This window comes from Balaenoptera borealis, assembly GCF_965194805.1.
Source record: "Balaenoptera borealis genome assembly, chromosome: 3".
In the NCBI taxonomy this organism is placed as follows: domain Eukaryota; kingdom Metazoa; phylum Chordata; class Mammalia; order Artiodactyla; family Balaenopteridae; genus Balaenoptera; species Balaenoptera borealis.
In genome coordinates this window covers 138,990,978-139,004,957 of record NC_138866.1, presented here as the reverse complement: position 1 = coordinate 139,004,957, position 13,980 = coordinate 138,990,978, and the positions used below count along the sequence as shown (strand labels likewise).

The following is a 13,980-nucleotide window of genomic DNA, read 5'->3' as shown; positions in this document are numbered from 1 at the left end:
GGCAAGCCTTGATTTCTAGGTAGTTTGCCAACCTCTTCTGAATACGGCCACCAGCCCAGAATCTAGTGAAGGCATGGAGTAAAAAACTTTCTGACTTCCTGTCAAAAGAACTGAATTTATACAGTACCAACATGCTGTGTCCGTAGGCTTGTGTGAGGTCATCTACTACCTGTAATGTCTTCATAAAATCTGATGGTTTTTACCTACTAAAACTAACTAGCCTTGTTTCTGAGGCGGACCGTTGGGAGCGTTTGTTGGTCAAAACAGTATTAGTTCTTGTGGGTGAGTTGCTTGGATTCCAAATCAAAGTGTGAGACCAAAATAAGAAAGATTCTGCTGTTGACTGGGAAAATATCTTAAACAATTAAAAAGAAGACTTTTAGATCATTTATATAATAATGGCAATAACACCAAATAAGCCACCATCACAGTATTATTCTTTTCTCTTCCACTGCAGATGCAGCTGGTTTAAGGAACTAACCAGCCTTTCGCTGGCTCTGCTATCTTGCCTGTGTTTGTTGTGAATCAAAAGGGAAGGCCAGGTGAGAACCCTATCATGGACAAACCTCTCATATCTCCTGGATAAAGCAGCCTAAGTGTAGTGCTGTGGATATATGAGTAGTCCATAAGATTTATGCTGCCTCAAAGTATCATCTTAAAGCAAGGGAGTTTGCTGTTGATACACAAATGAACTTTCTTCTTATTCCAATTGAATCCATCACCACGGGTGTATTGATTTCAGTTTCCATACCTCAGCATGTTCTTTCTTTCCTTTTGGAAGTAATCCCCCTTGAAATTTATAGTAAAAATGGAATTCATCTTGTTCCTTCCTTGGATCCACTGGTCTTGGACTTGAACTCTTCTTGAATGCAGATATCCCAGAGAGTCAGAATTTGAACTTCTATTTCTAGGCTGAGAACAGTATCAATCATGTTGTATCCTAAGCTAATAAGTGATTTAGGGTTTGTGGAATCTTTTCTTTTTCTCTTGAAACTAATCTCAGAACAATACACCATCGTAAGGTCATTGTCAACAGCTTGCTCAATTTGTCCTTTTAGAGAACCAATCCTTCCAAGCCTGGCCAGCTGTAGCCTCTTCACTTTAATGTGCTGCCATGTATCAGCCTTGGAATTCAGTCTGGCCTTGAATTCCAGCTGACTATATAATTCAAATGTAGTTGCTGATGCACTTTCAAAAAACTTCAGGAAACTGTAAATGCTTATTTTAGTTTATAACAGTGACGGTATTTTATGTTTGAGGAATGTTAGCATGATGACTAGAAAAATGTACATTCATCATCCTCTATAATCTAAGACTATGTTAGCAGGTTTAGTCTGGAGATAAAGGTTCAGAGAATGTTTTGTCTATTTATTTTGGAGAGTCTGAAACATCAAAAGTAGGTTTGTGACACTGTAGGTGAAAATAGGAGCCAGGAGTCTTTTCTAATCCCAGAGTTAGTATTTTTTTTTTCTTTTTTTTACATCTTTATTGGGGTATTATTGCTTTACAATGGTGTGTTAGTTTCTGCTTTATAACAAAGTGAATCAGCTATACATATACATATATCCCTATATCTCGTCCCTCTTGCATCTCCCTCCCACCCTCCCTATCCCACCCCTCTAGGTGGTCACAAAGCACCGAGCTGATCTCCCTGTGCTATGCAGCTGCTTCCCACTAGCTATCTATTTTACATTTGGTAGTGTATATATGTCAATGCTACTCTCTCACTTCGTCCCAGCTTACCCTTCCACCTCCCTGTGTCCTCAAGTCCATTCTCTACGTCTGCATCTTTATTCCTGTCCTGCCCCTAGGTTCATCAGAACCATTTTTTTTTTTTTTTTTTAGATTCCATATATATGTGTTAACATACGGTATTTGTTTTTCTCTTTCTGACTTACTTCACTCTGTATGATAGACTCTAGGTCCATCCACCTCACTACAAATAACTCAGTTTTGTTTCTTTTTATGGCTGAGTAATATTCCATTTTATATATGTGCCACATCTTCTTTATCCATTCATCTGTCAATGGACACTTAGGTTGCTTCCATGTCCTGGCTATTGTAAATAGAGCTGCAATGAACATTGTGGTACATAACTCTTTTTGAATTATGGTTTTCTCAGGGTATATACCCAGTAGTGGGATTGCTGGGTTGTATGGTAGTTCTATTTTTAGTTTCTTAAGGAACCTCCATACCATTCTCCATTAATCTCAGAATTACTGTTAACTCACAAAATAGCCTTCCTTGTTCTCTATGCATGTGTCTCTTCATTACTTCGTTATAAACTAACACACCATTGTAAAGCAATTATACTCCAATAAAGACGTTAAAAAAAAAAAAAAAAAAGATGACAGCATGTCCCAGCCATCACTGGGCTTTAGTAGGAAGGTGATACTTTGGAACCACAGACCACAAGCCCTGGGAGTTCATATCATGGCTTCTGGAATCATCCTCACAGTTCAGGGACTGGCTCTCACCAAGCCACACCTTCTTCCCAGCTGCTGCCAGGGTGGTTGTCCTAAAGAACACATTGTGCTAACCCTTTGTTTGCAAGATTAAGACCAAACTCCTAAGCATGGCATTCAAGGCTTCTCAATAATCTACACCTTCCCTTCAAGGCACTCTGTGCTTGGTCACTCAGAATTACTTAATTTGTCCTGATTTTGTTCTCTTCTTGTGTACCTCCAAGTCTTTTCATCTACACTTCCACCTGCTTTAAGTATTCTTCCTTTTTTTCTCAATGCAGAACCAGCGTTCATACCCTTCAATATATGTAGAGCTACGTCTTCTTACTTCAATGAACCCCTTCAATTCTTAGGTTAGAGAAAGTGGCTGTTCTCTCCTTGTCCACTGGATCCCTTCGCACTCAGCTTTTACCATTTTACTACCCTGTGCTTGTTAGTTGACTGTTTATGTTTTCACACTCACTTCCTGGAGATCGTGATCTTCTTAAAGCAAGAAGCTGAATCCTATTTGGTTTTGTCCCCCAACCCATATTGCTCAACCAAGGTGGGAGGGAGGAAGAGATGAGGAGTGAAAGAGGAGGGCCTTGGATGTCTCACAGACACTATATTTGGACTTAAGAGGTCCAAACTGGATCTCTCCATGCTTCCCATCCCCATCCCCAACACTCCACATTCTGGTCTCTCCTGGCTCCTCCATTTCACACACCTCACACTTGCATGTCTTCCTTGATGCTTCCTTTCCCCTTCCATGGCTAGGCCCTGCTCATCTGTCCTTTATACCCAGTCCAGTGCTGGCCCCTCACTCACTCTCCACTCTCATGTGCTCCCTTCCTGGGCTTTGGCCACAAAAACTCCTGACAATTTCTCCAGAAGTTCCTCCATGTTCTTTCCACCTCATGACTTGAATGCACATATGACTGCAACGTTCTTCCTCTGCGCCCCCCTTGGCTAAATCCTCCTCATCTGTTGGGCTTCACTTTAAACATAACTTCCTCAGAGACCTTTGTCTTATTCCCCTTCTTGAAGCATTCACCCACCTTGTCAATTCTCTAGAGAAGCGCATTGGTTGACATCCTCACACATCACAATTTGGATTCTTCTGTGTATTTCTTTGTTTGCATGTTATCTGTCTTTCTATTTAGAAGGTATGTTCCATGGGTTATTCACTGGGTTTGCTGCACCCAGCTTTCTGAAGCCACTCTTTCCTCCTACCTGCTAACTAATCGGCTTCTGAAAGAGTCCATACAATCCTCGCATGATAGTATACTTGTGCATGGATTTTCTTCATCTTTTATTTTTCCTTGTGATGAGTAATAGCCACAAGGAGACACACTCACTCACGAGACTCACTTCCTTTGGGAGGGTAGAACTCAAACAATATGTGCAGCTTTCTACTAACATTCAGTTATAAAAGTAGAGAACTCGAAGACTCTGTCAAAAGCCTAGATCCTAAAGATTAAAAATGTTCCCATAAAACAACAGTTAATCCATATGTAAAATCAAAACATGTTAACACTCTCCTGAAGTCCACGAATGAGAAATGATGCAGATCCTATTAACTAAGTGTTAAATGATAAAAAATTCAGCATAAGAAAGGAGAAACAGTAAACTTCTAATGGTCATTAAAACCCCCCATGAAAATCCCAGTATTTAAAATTCCATAATTAGACCAGCCAAAGGAATAGTCCTTTTTTTAAACTTTTCCAATTGCTTTTACTCTTTATTCCATCTCAGGCCATTTCATGATGAAACATTATTATTAAAATTATAAAAAATGTGGGACTTCCCTGGTGGTCCAGTGGTTAAGACTTTGCCTTCCAATGCAGGGGGTGTGAGTTCGATCCCTGGTCGAGCAGCTAAGATCCCACATGCCTCGCAGCCAAAAAAACAAAACAGAAAACAGAAGCAATGTTGTAACGAATTCAAAAAGACTTTAAAAATGATCCACATCAAAAAAATCTTTAGAAAAAAAAATTATAAAAAATGTATCAGTGTTGTTTTAAAATCATATCTGAAATGGGTGTATGGAACTAAAGAAAATGTATTTTTATTTAGCGAAATTCCTTGTGTTCAGCCCAAGAATGGGTCTGGGCACTTCAGACTGTAAGGTTTTGCTGCATGTGGGTCCTGTGTATATAGATCTGGTTGTACTTCATTTCCAGCTGTTGGTACTTAACACAACTAAGATGCTCTTGAGAACACCAGATGGTCCAATCATAGAAGTTTAAAGAGTGGATCTCCTTTGGGGTTTTTAGTGCTCATGGTAAGTTTACCTTATCCCCCTTTTGTATGCTGAATTTTTATCATTGTAGCACCTTCTCAATAAGATCTGAATTGTTTCTCATTGGTGGACTTCAGGAGAGCCCAACATGTCTTGATTTGATTTATTTATTAACTGCCATGTGTTACCTAGGTTTTTGACAGAGCCTTTGAATTCTCCCATTTAAAGAAAAAATGAATACGGTTTAAGGCATTTTTAGATCTCATGATTTTATGATGAATTCATGAGACAACAATTCAGATTGAATATTAGAAAAATATTCCAGCTGGGAAATAACACCTCAAGGGAAGAGGGAGAATTCCCTCTGCTTGAGTCAGACTGGTTTGTATAAAACTCAGGCAAGGGATGAAACAGGGAGACCAAGCCAAGGGGAACTGGCCCTGCATAACCCAACATGGTCTTTCCATTTCTAATTTCTGAGTTTGTGAGTCTTGTGGGAATTTTTCAACCCATAAAAAGCGCCCTTTTTCTGTCCCTTGTAATGGCCTAATGAAATAAACACTCATAAATATATGAAGTTCCCAAAGATAAGATCTGAACATCGTTCTCTTATCTTTTACGTGGCAGTGGAGTTTTTACCATCACTGTATTGACCACGTGACTTCTTGGAACTATTTCCCCCCTTACACTGAAGGTCAGAACTCCTGTCATTTGATTCTTTTAAACCTTTGGATGCCTAAGTGCCTAGTGATTGAGGAAATTTAAATTTTATATGCTTTCTAACACTTGGTAAAGAGATAATTGGACCTTAGCAGCTACTTGTGATTTTTAACTGAATCTCTGCAAATCTGGCCCAGGACAGAGAGACCCTTTAAGAGGCAGGGTTAGAGGGTCTTAAAGAGCAAGCAGAGGTGCATAGAGCTATTTTGGCTGTGAAAATTGGATCAAAAACTCAAACTAAAGATATCCGATGGCAACCATGACATGGCAAAGATTTGTTTCTGCTGGAATGGAGCTTGCTCAGCTTTATAGTATCCAGGCCAACCTTGTGATCTTTCACCAACAGGCTAAGGCAAGAGTCACTTCCCCTCTTCTTTCCCTGGTGAATCTGTCAAGAGGCAGCCTGGAAACAACTTAGATCTTGTTCTTTCTTTTCTTAGAGTGTTATGATCTGTCACATTGTTCTTAGTGTATTTTGCACTGAAAATAATGTAAAGGTGGTATGTCCCTTAAGCCTGAGCAGCAATAAGTCTTATTCTTCTAGACTGAGGGCTTTGCACACCCGAAATACAGGTGAAGTAGAATTTCTTTTGCCCACTTTCAACTCCCTCTTCCTTGGCCCAAGCTTGGCTCTCCTGAAGAATGTTTTGTTTCCTATGGCTCTTATCCTTGCTACCTCTGGTGTAAGAAGAAACTTCCTCTCTGCTTAACAATAGCATATAGGAAAGTCGAACAACATGGGTCACTGAGGAAATGCAGAGAACCAGGATGGATCTGTTGTAATTTTATACTTCCTTGTTCTATTTCTTTCTTATTCTAGACAACATGCATGATTCTAAGTAAGTTTATGCTTTGGGATATGCATACACTTTCAATGACTCAAGCATTTAAAAATGTAAGTGTATGTTCATTTGGGCATTCAGGCAAGTGATCATCCCAAGTGCACTGAATCCCTACTACACCCTCACATCCCTGCTGCAGCTCCTGAGAGGGGACCGGCAAGAGCTTTCTGTTGGATCCACACACTAGGCTTGGATTCTTGAGTCTTCACAAATCAGTTATGGAAATTTGTGCCAACCTCTCCAAGGTCACTATGTTCTTAGATGAAGAATAGAGACAATATTACCTGTTTTGTGTATCTCACAGAGCAGTTATAAAAATCTATGGGATAATGTTTGTCCAAGCGCTTAGCATGATTAAATAGTTGGGTGTATCTATTATCATTATGCAAAAACTACTGATGAAAAAAACAGTTATAAATGGAATAACCAGCAAGGCATGGTTCCAACCCTTACAGGCTAAGACATTAAGAAGAAAGAATTCCATGTTGGGATTGTCAAAAACGCTTTGCTAAAAGAAGCAGATTTGAAGAAGGGAAAGGTGTAACCATGAGAAAGGAAGGGTGTGGACATTGAAGATGAGGACCAGGCAGTAGAAACAAAGGGACTTCAGCTTGAGCATACCTCTATGAAATTCTTACTCTGTGTGAGTTGTTTTTACGACTTGGATATCTCTCTTCCCTCCATATTATCTATGCATATAATATATATATATATATATATATATATATATATATGGAATTATGCACAGTTATATTGCTTTGCTGTAATAACAATATCCTAAGAGGAAGAGAGGGAGACATGTATATGATATATAGCCTTTCCATCATACCTTGAGAAAGTAAAATTTTATTTCACTGGGCATATGGAGTCATGATTTGACTTAAACTAAATATTTGGAACAATGAGATCTTTAGAATAGAGTTTTGATAAGTACATTTCCCATTGTCTCCTGAGAACTGAAAGGGCTGAGAAATGTGGTTTAAGACAAGAATACATCATCCTGTCAATACTACTGATTGTTTTACCCACTCAACTTTCAGATATACGGCCAACACCCAAAACAGGAGAGAAAAAAAGTGACAATGGCTGACAGATATAAAATGTCCCTTCTAACTTCAGAACTTGGGATTTTAAAAATATTTATAATTTACAAGAATAAACAATGAGCTAATAGTCCATAGGGTTCTCTGTGGCCAATTTGGACTTAAAACAGTGGTGGGTCAGTCTCAAATATCTAAAGTTCAAATTCCATTTGGATCATGACCAAGACATTCAAATAGATAGATGAAGTTTTTCAAACCTCTGGAGACTGGAAATGTGAGCTGGAAATTTCATGCGCCTTCATGGTATTTTTGATTCTTCTCGTTTGGGCAGAAATGAGAAATGAAGTTTAAGTTAAATGTTTCAGATTACTAAAAAATAAACGGACAATGTCCAAATATGAACTTTATAGTATAAGTACTCATTAAGCAGGTCTCTTTTCTAAAGTTCATAATCATTTTTATAAAATAGTCTTCATGAACTGTGTTAACTTAATATTTAATTGATTCATTCTTTCGGATAGTAAACAGTAGGAGAAATGATATAGTTGACTAAGTATTCTCTCCATAGACTTGTTCAGCTGATCCTCCAATTTGAGCAGTGGTTTGAAAGACACCTCCACTGTCTTATTTTTTTCTTTCTGGATGTAAAAACAAAAATCACACTTTTCCCAGTTCTTTAGAGATATTTAAAGTGCTGAGTCCTATTGGGAGAGAAATCACACCTCATTTGGTTTAGATACATTAAGGCTGGGTCTACACAACTGGAGATGAAATGGAGCAAGACTGAAAAATATAGTGAGACTGATTTTCTGGAAAATGTGGATGTTGTGTCATCAGGGCAAAGTAGGGATGGCACCTCCATGTCCATGCTATCTGTCTTGGTGATAAAGTTGAACTGTGGCAAGTCAAATCAACTGAAATCTTTTTGGATTGATATGAATTAGCTGAAATTGATCAAATGTACCCACTTTCCATCATGTAGATCACAGAAAGAAAAGTTAACTGGTTTTCAAGAACAGACAAGCTAATCAGTTCCGAAAGGTATATTAAGGTGTTCTCCTCTGGACTCCCATTTGTCCTAAGTTTGAAAACGTGTCCCCTAACCCTGGAGCTCATTGCTCTTTCCATGGTTTTATTTAAAGCAGAAGAAGTTCAGGAACTATGACATACTCAGGCCTGCAATGAATAAACAGGCAGAATAGTTTGTGACAGCTACTCTTTTTTTGCAGCTGTTCCTTGCATAGAGTAGGTGAGCAGTAGTAAATGCTTGGTGAATTTAATCTATTTCTTTGGGGCAATGTAATTCAGGCTCAAAAAGCAGAAGAGAGATTAAAATGCCAAAGTGAAATCATATGGTTAAATTGTTTTTGTGTCCCTCTACCCTACCCCACCCCCAATTCAAATGCCTGAACACAAGAATCAAGGGCAGATTGGAAATCTTCACTGAGTAAAAGGAAAGATTTAATACCCTAATATTGAGAACACAAAACAGACCCAGGTTCAATTCCTGAATTCAAGACCTGAGTTCAAGTCCTAAGCCTACCATTTCCTAACTGCCATTTTTGGAGTGCCTTTTGTATACGGCCCTTCAAAAATCTTGCAGGAGTTTCAATGAGGCACATGATGTTCAAGGCACTGGAGATGGGGCAGCCTGCAAAATGTTTCCCAGATGCCAGGATAGGTATTGGGTGCATCAGTATTGCCCAAATGCCTAAAAATCCTCATGTTCTCTAGCTGGAAACTCACTATCTTGGGGTCTCTCTAGTGGAACCCAGGAGTCTGTATGGAGCAGGCATGACCCAGGAATACAAATATGGTGAGAACACAGTTTCTCACATGCATATGAGAAACTTCATTTCGGGAGTTTCCTAAGATTTTTAACTGAGGTATAAACTTAGCATTTTGGAGATAGTCAGGATATTTTTGAAATCTGCCTAGAGAAGTTGGAGGATAAGCACTTCATATGTTTGATGAGAAGATCATTGGGACAAGAGGTGTGACAGCATTTTACAAATTGCATCATCAATATAAACACATAAATATATGCTTATGTATGACAATACATGCATATGTATGACTATATGCAAATATGATCTGGTCAATGTCACATTTATCTTATACAAAGCCAAGTATGCTTCAAGTTGCCATTATTTGAAAGGGCTAAAAAAAATAAGCTCTAGGTTTTTCAACACATGAGATCAACTTTATATTCTGAAACTAATAGGCCATTGCATCAACACTTTTTTGATAAGTATAATTATGTTTCCCCCAAACTTTTAATATTATCTTACTTGGGATGTGTGTGTGTATGTTGTCGGTTTATTCGTTTGTTTTACTCCAACATATGACGTGGGCAAAATCTTTGGTTAAGGACAATTAATACAATAGAGATCAACATTCATTATTTATAAGTTTAAATTATTTTTATTCCATATGTCATCGATAGGTTAGAAAAGCACCACTTATTCTCTTTAAACCTCTAAGTTAGCATTTCACTCGATGTTTTGTCTAGTCTGTAATCAGTAGAATTCTGGAGAGGTTTTCTGGTTTATTTTTTTCTTAGTCTCCACTTCCATTAGAAGAGCATAGGCATTTGAGGAGGCTTTGTGCACCCCCAGGGGAAGTTGTGGTCCACCTCACACCCACAACACCATTTGCAACAAGAGACAATACCATAAATACAGAGAGGTGACTTCTTATGTCACAGCTGGGTGATCTTCTTACCCTTTGAATCTTCATTTTGGCATTTTTGTTCCCCAAGTCCTTGACTACTTATGTAAACAGGAGAGCTTTGGAAAGCAGTCCCCTGGGCTGCCCTGCTGGAAGATTCTTTCAAGCTGGAGAAGGCATCTCATGTTGGCTCCTTCTGAGCCCCGATTTGGTCTCCAAGTCTCACCACAGCCTGACTTCTTACTGCAAGAAGTACACTTTGATATGAAGTCTTATCAAATGCTTTTCTTTGATGGGGTACAGAATGCAGTGTGTTTCCTGGCTGAGCATGCTATAATACCTGCAGGGAACTTTCACAAGTTTGTTAGGCAAGCCCTTCCCCATAAATCTAGCAGTTGGCCTTGAAAAACCATCAGCTTTTTCAAGGTGCTCTTTAGCTAAAGCCCACTGCAAACATACCCAGTATTTCTTTTCACACCTGATTTCTTTTTGAGTCCATGAACTCAGCACCTGGTGAAGCCATACTTGAAAAATAATTTAATGTCACCATTCAGTTGGTTGGCAGTTACAAGACTTGAAATTCTTCTGGGGGCATCTTGGGACTCCTTGCTTTCATTCATTATTAAGAAGCATTATGGGTAGTCAAAAGACTGAGCTTTGGGAAAAAAAAGCTGTTCTGGGGCTTAATTCTGACTTTGGGGGAGTTATTTAAGCCCTGCAACTCAGTTTTTTCTCATGAATATAGTAGTTTACACTGTATTTGGTATAGATTTAGAATTATTGGGAGGACTAAATTAAAAATATGTGCAAAGAGCTGAGCACATAGTAGGTCTTTCAAAAATATAAAATACAGATCTATTGAATACAAGGTTTAAGGGCTTTTAAAATAAGAAATCTCCTTAAATAATATTTTGATTGCTTTTCCTCTCTCAGCATGAGGCTTTGGGAAATTTCTCTAAAGCATGAAAAGCCTCTTTTCTCCTTCTGTTGCCACCAAGTCTCAAGTGACAGAAAGAACAGTAGAACCAGGGTCTCAGGATGACAGTGGTTTCTACCAATTAGACCTGAAAAGGGTACAACTGACTTAAAGGTGACTCTCATTTAAAATAATTAATCACTGCCTATTTGAAAACATGACATCATGGCCAGTTTTTATTTATTTTACTTTACAAACCACTCCCTTCTTTCCAGCAATTTTTCAGGATACTAAAAATAGTCTTACCCTAAACCTAACCAAACTGGCCTTATGATTTTTTCATTACACTCAACAGTGTTCTCACTGCTCTAAATCTCTGACTAGCATGCCAGAAAGTTATAGAGAATGTGTTTTGTTTATTTGAACTAAGCCAATGACCTTTTCAAGCATTCTCATCATGAGCTGCATATTACATAGAGTACCTTCTGTGCATAATGAACAAATAGGATCAAATTTTGGGGCCTTATGGGATATAAAACTACATTTCCCCTTAGGTCGTCAACTTTTAAACGAGATGTTCTGCAGAACAGACAATGTTGACATGACATTATGGAGACACATCATGACAGGACAGCATTTTGTCACAAGGGTGATGTGTGAACTTCAGAAGATTTGGATCCTAAGTTTGGACACACTGCCAAGAATGTGGCTTCTTTTTTAGAGTATCCAGATGTCTCATGTCTGCAGAACTGAGCTTTTCAAATTGTTTATTTGTTGGTTTATATCAGAACAAGAAAGAGTACATTGCCTTCTTGAATCTAATTCAAGTCACTTCCAGAGTCTGAGAAACATACCATACCTTCAGACACTTATTTTTATCTGCTCTGTGGTTGACTTTTATTGACTGGATCAAAGTTAGGCTTATTTTAAAAGAATAAGCAAAAACAAAAGCAAAAATCTCCTTATTTTAAGCAAAGTCAAAATGTTAAATGTCATTTCATAAAAATTAGGGAATGGAATAGAAGACGGGGTTGGGGGAGATTATTTGAAGCTTTTATAACCTTGATGTTTCTGCATAAGCACCAAAGGGAAATCAAGCAGGGTCTTCATGGCCTTTCTCCATCGTGTGCCCAAACACATCACGTGCTAGCTCTGTCTCAGTCATCTGTAGAGAGCTGCCTCTGTATGCAGATTCCAGCGATGACCATCAGTAATGGCAATGGGATTTCCCAGGGACAAATGTATCATTTGATTCACTTTTGCTGTCATTTGTCTAAAACATAAACAGCACCATGGATTTGGATATTATCAGAAAAATCACAAATCATTTTTGTCACCTACCATAGTTCTTGAAAAACTTGACCAGCTCCTGGTTAAAATAGGGAAACCCAATAGTTCAGTTTGGAAACTCATGGTTTGTTCCCTGCTGAGCCCACAGTGCACAAAACAGGGCACAAGATGGTTGTTGCTTTCATATTTATTAAATGAATGAGTGAATTGTTCAGACCAATATTATTGATTGCCTGCAATTAGTAAAGAGTCTGGAACTTTAAACCTTGGCTTCAGGAGTGAGGATGGATCTCTCTCCGATGTGATCCCTGGGTGACACAATGAATTGGTACCCCCTTCCTTCATATTGGAATTTCATACATTTATCAGGAACGGATTTCCACACACCATAATCAGTTATGATTTTCATAATTCTGGTTAATGAGTTCTGGTTTTGAAGTTCTGTTCTTCATTTTTGTGAATGAGTCATCAAGCCTAAGAAATTATGGAAACCTTAATGAAGCCATGTAATCTCATAATAATTTCTAAGAAACAAAATAGCAATGGGACACAGGTTACCTTAAAGGTACACTCTTTACATACAGGACTAGAGCAGTGATTGTGTACCAGCTCAAGAAAACCACTTGAAAACTTGAAACAGAAGAGAAGAATCCTTGAACACTACCCTGTACTGAGGTCTAACATCAAATTACATTTTTTTGATCAGTGATATAGTTAAAAACATGCAATCTCCCAGGGAAAAAATAATTTAGAAATGTCCTTATGTATGCTTAGGTAATTAATAAAGAATCTTAACAAAGAACTAGGAGAGACCTTAAGAGTCACCTAGCCCATCTTCCTACTTTGTACACTATTTATACCAAAAGAGAGGAAAAAAAAATATAATGTGGCAACTACCTTGTACAGGTTAGCATTGTATAAGCAATGGGTACATTCCAGGGAGGAAGGAAAAAGGTATCTACGGAGTATCTGTATGGTACCTCACTGTCACCTTATTTCATCCTCTCAACAATGCTTTGTAGTTAAGTGTTGTGCCCACTCTTTTTATTTTTGTATACGAGAATCAGCCACTTTCTTGTGAAGATTAAATGAGATAATGTGCGTAAAAATGTTATCTAAATTGCAAGGTGCCGTGCCACTCTTAGATATTGTCAGAGCCCATGAATTTATAAGAAGTCTCCGGTTCTTATACAGCTACAGACTCAGTGAGCTGGCAGCCAAGGGCTGTATTTCCTTCTCATTAGAGAATGACTTGGGGCGGGGGACAGTAAAGAGCTAATTAGTGAAAAATTTGTTTTTTCTGGGGGATTTCATTTTCATATCTAGAGCTTACTAATGAATAATAAGCCTTTATTGGTTTCCTGGCTTACCAAGACCTAGAATCAAGGTTCCAAAGACTGGGGCTGAATCTGGTAGCAGGGAAGAAGACAAAGCTTGTCCCTCCACCAGGGGATGTTGTAACTGGGAAAGAAAAAAATAAGGATGCTGGCATAGGAAGCAGTTTCTAAAGCTTGAAGCGAACTGAAAGCTTTGCCCGAACTCTGACTCTGGGCCTGATCACCAGCAGTATCAACAGCAGGATATTTCTGCAGCTTCTCCAGGAATACAAGCAGACAGTACAGTAACAGGAGAGGGACAGGATGGGTTTCCGTTTTGAATGAACAAATCAGGCTCTAGCGATCTGGAAAGAAAGAGCCAGGATTGGAAAAATCAGGGAGGTGGTTAGGCAAGGGTTAGTTGGGATTTAAGGAAAGGGTCCTTTGTTTTAAAGGTCCACAAAGTCGTACTTGTGCCTTAACTATACAGTGTAGGT

At 38.6% G+C, this 13,980-nt stretch overlaps 1 long non-coding RNA gene across 2 annotated transcripts in view; it reads right to left on the bottom strand.

The window, feature by feature from the left end:
* The window catches only part of LOC309627200, a 115,130-nt gene that overhangs the window by 11,337 nt on the left and 89,813 nt on the right, over positions 1-13,980 (bottom strand). The window contains exon 4 of one of the 2 annotated variants that reach the window (XR_014243581.1): positions 6,969-12,150. The exons of the other annotated variant lie outside the window; for it this stretch is intronic. This is a non-coding gene — a long non-coding RNA (uncharacterized lncRNA). Of the gene's footprint in view, positions 1-6,968; positions 12,151-13,980 lie in introns of those variants that run through there. 2 annotated transcript variants of the gene reach the window in all.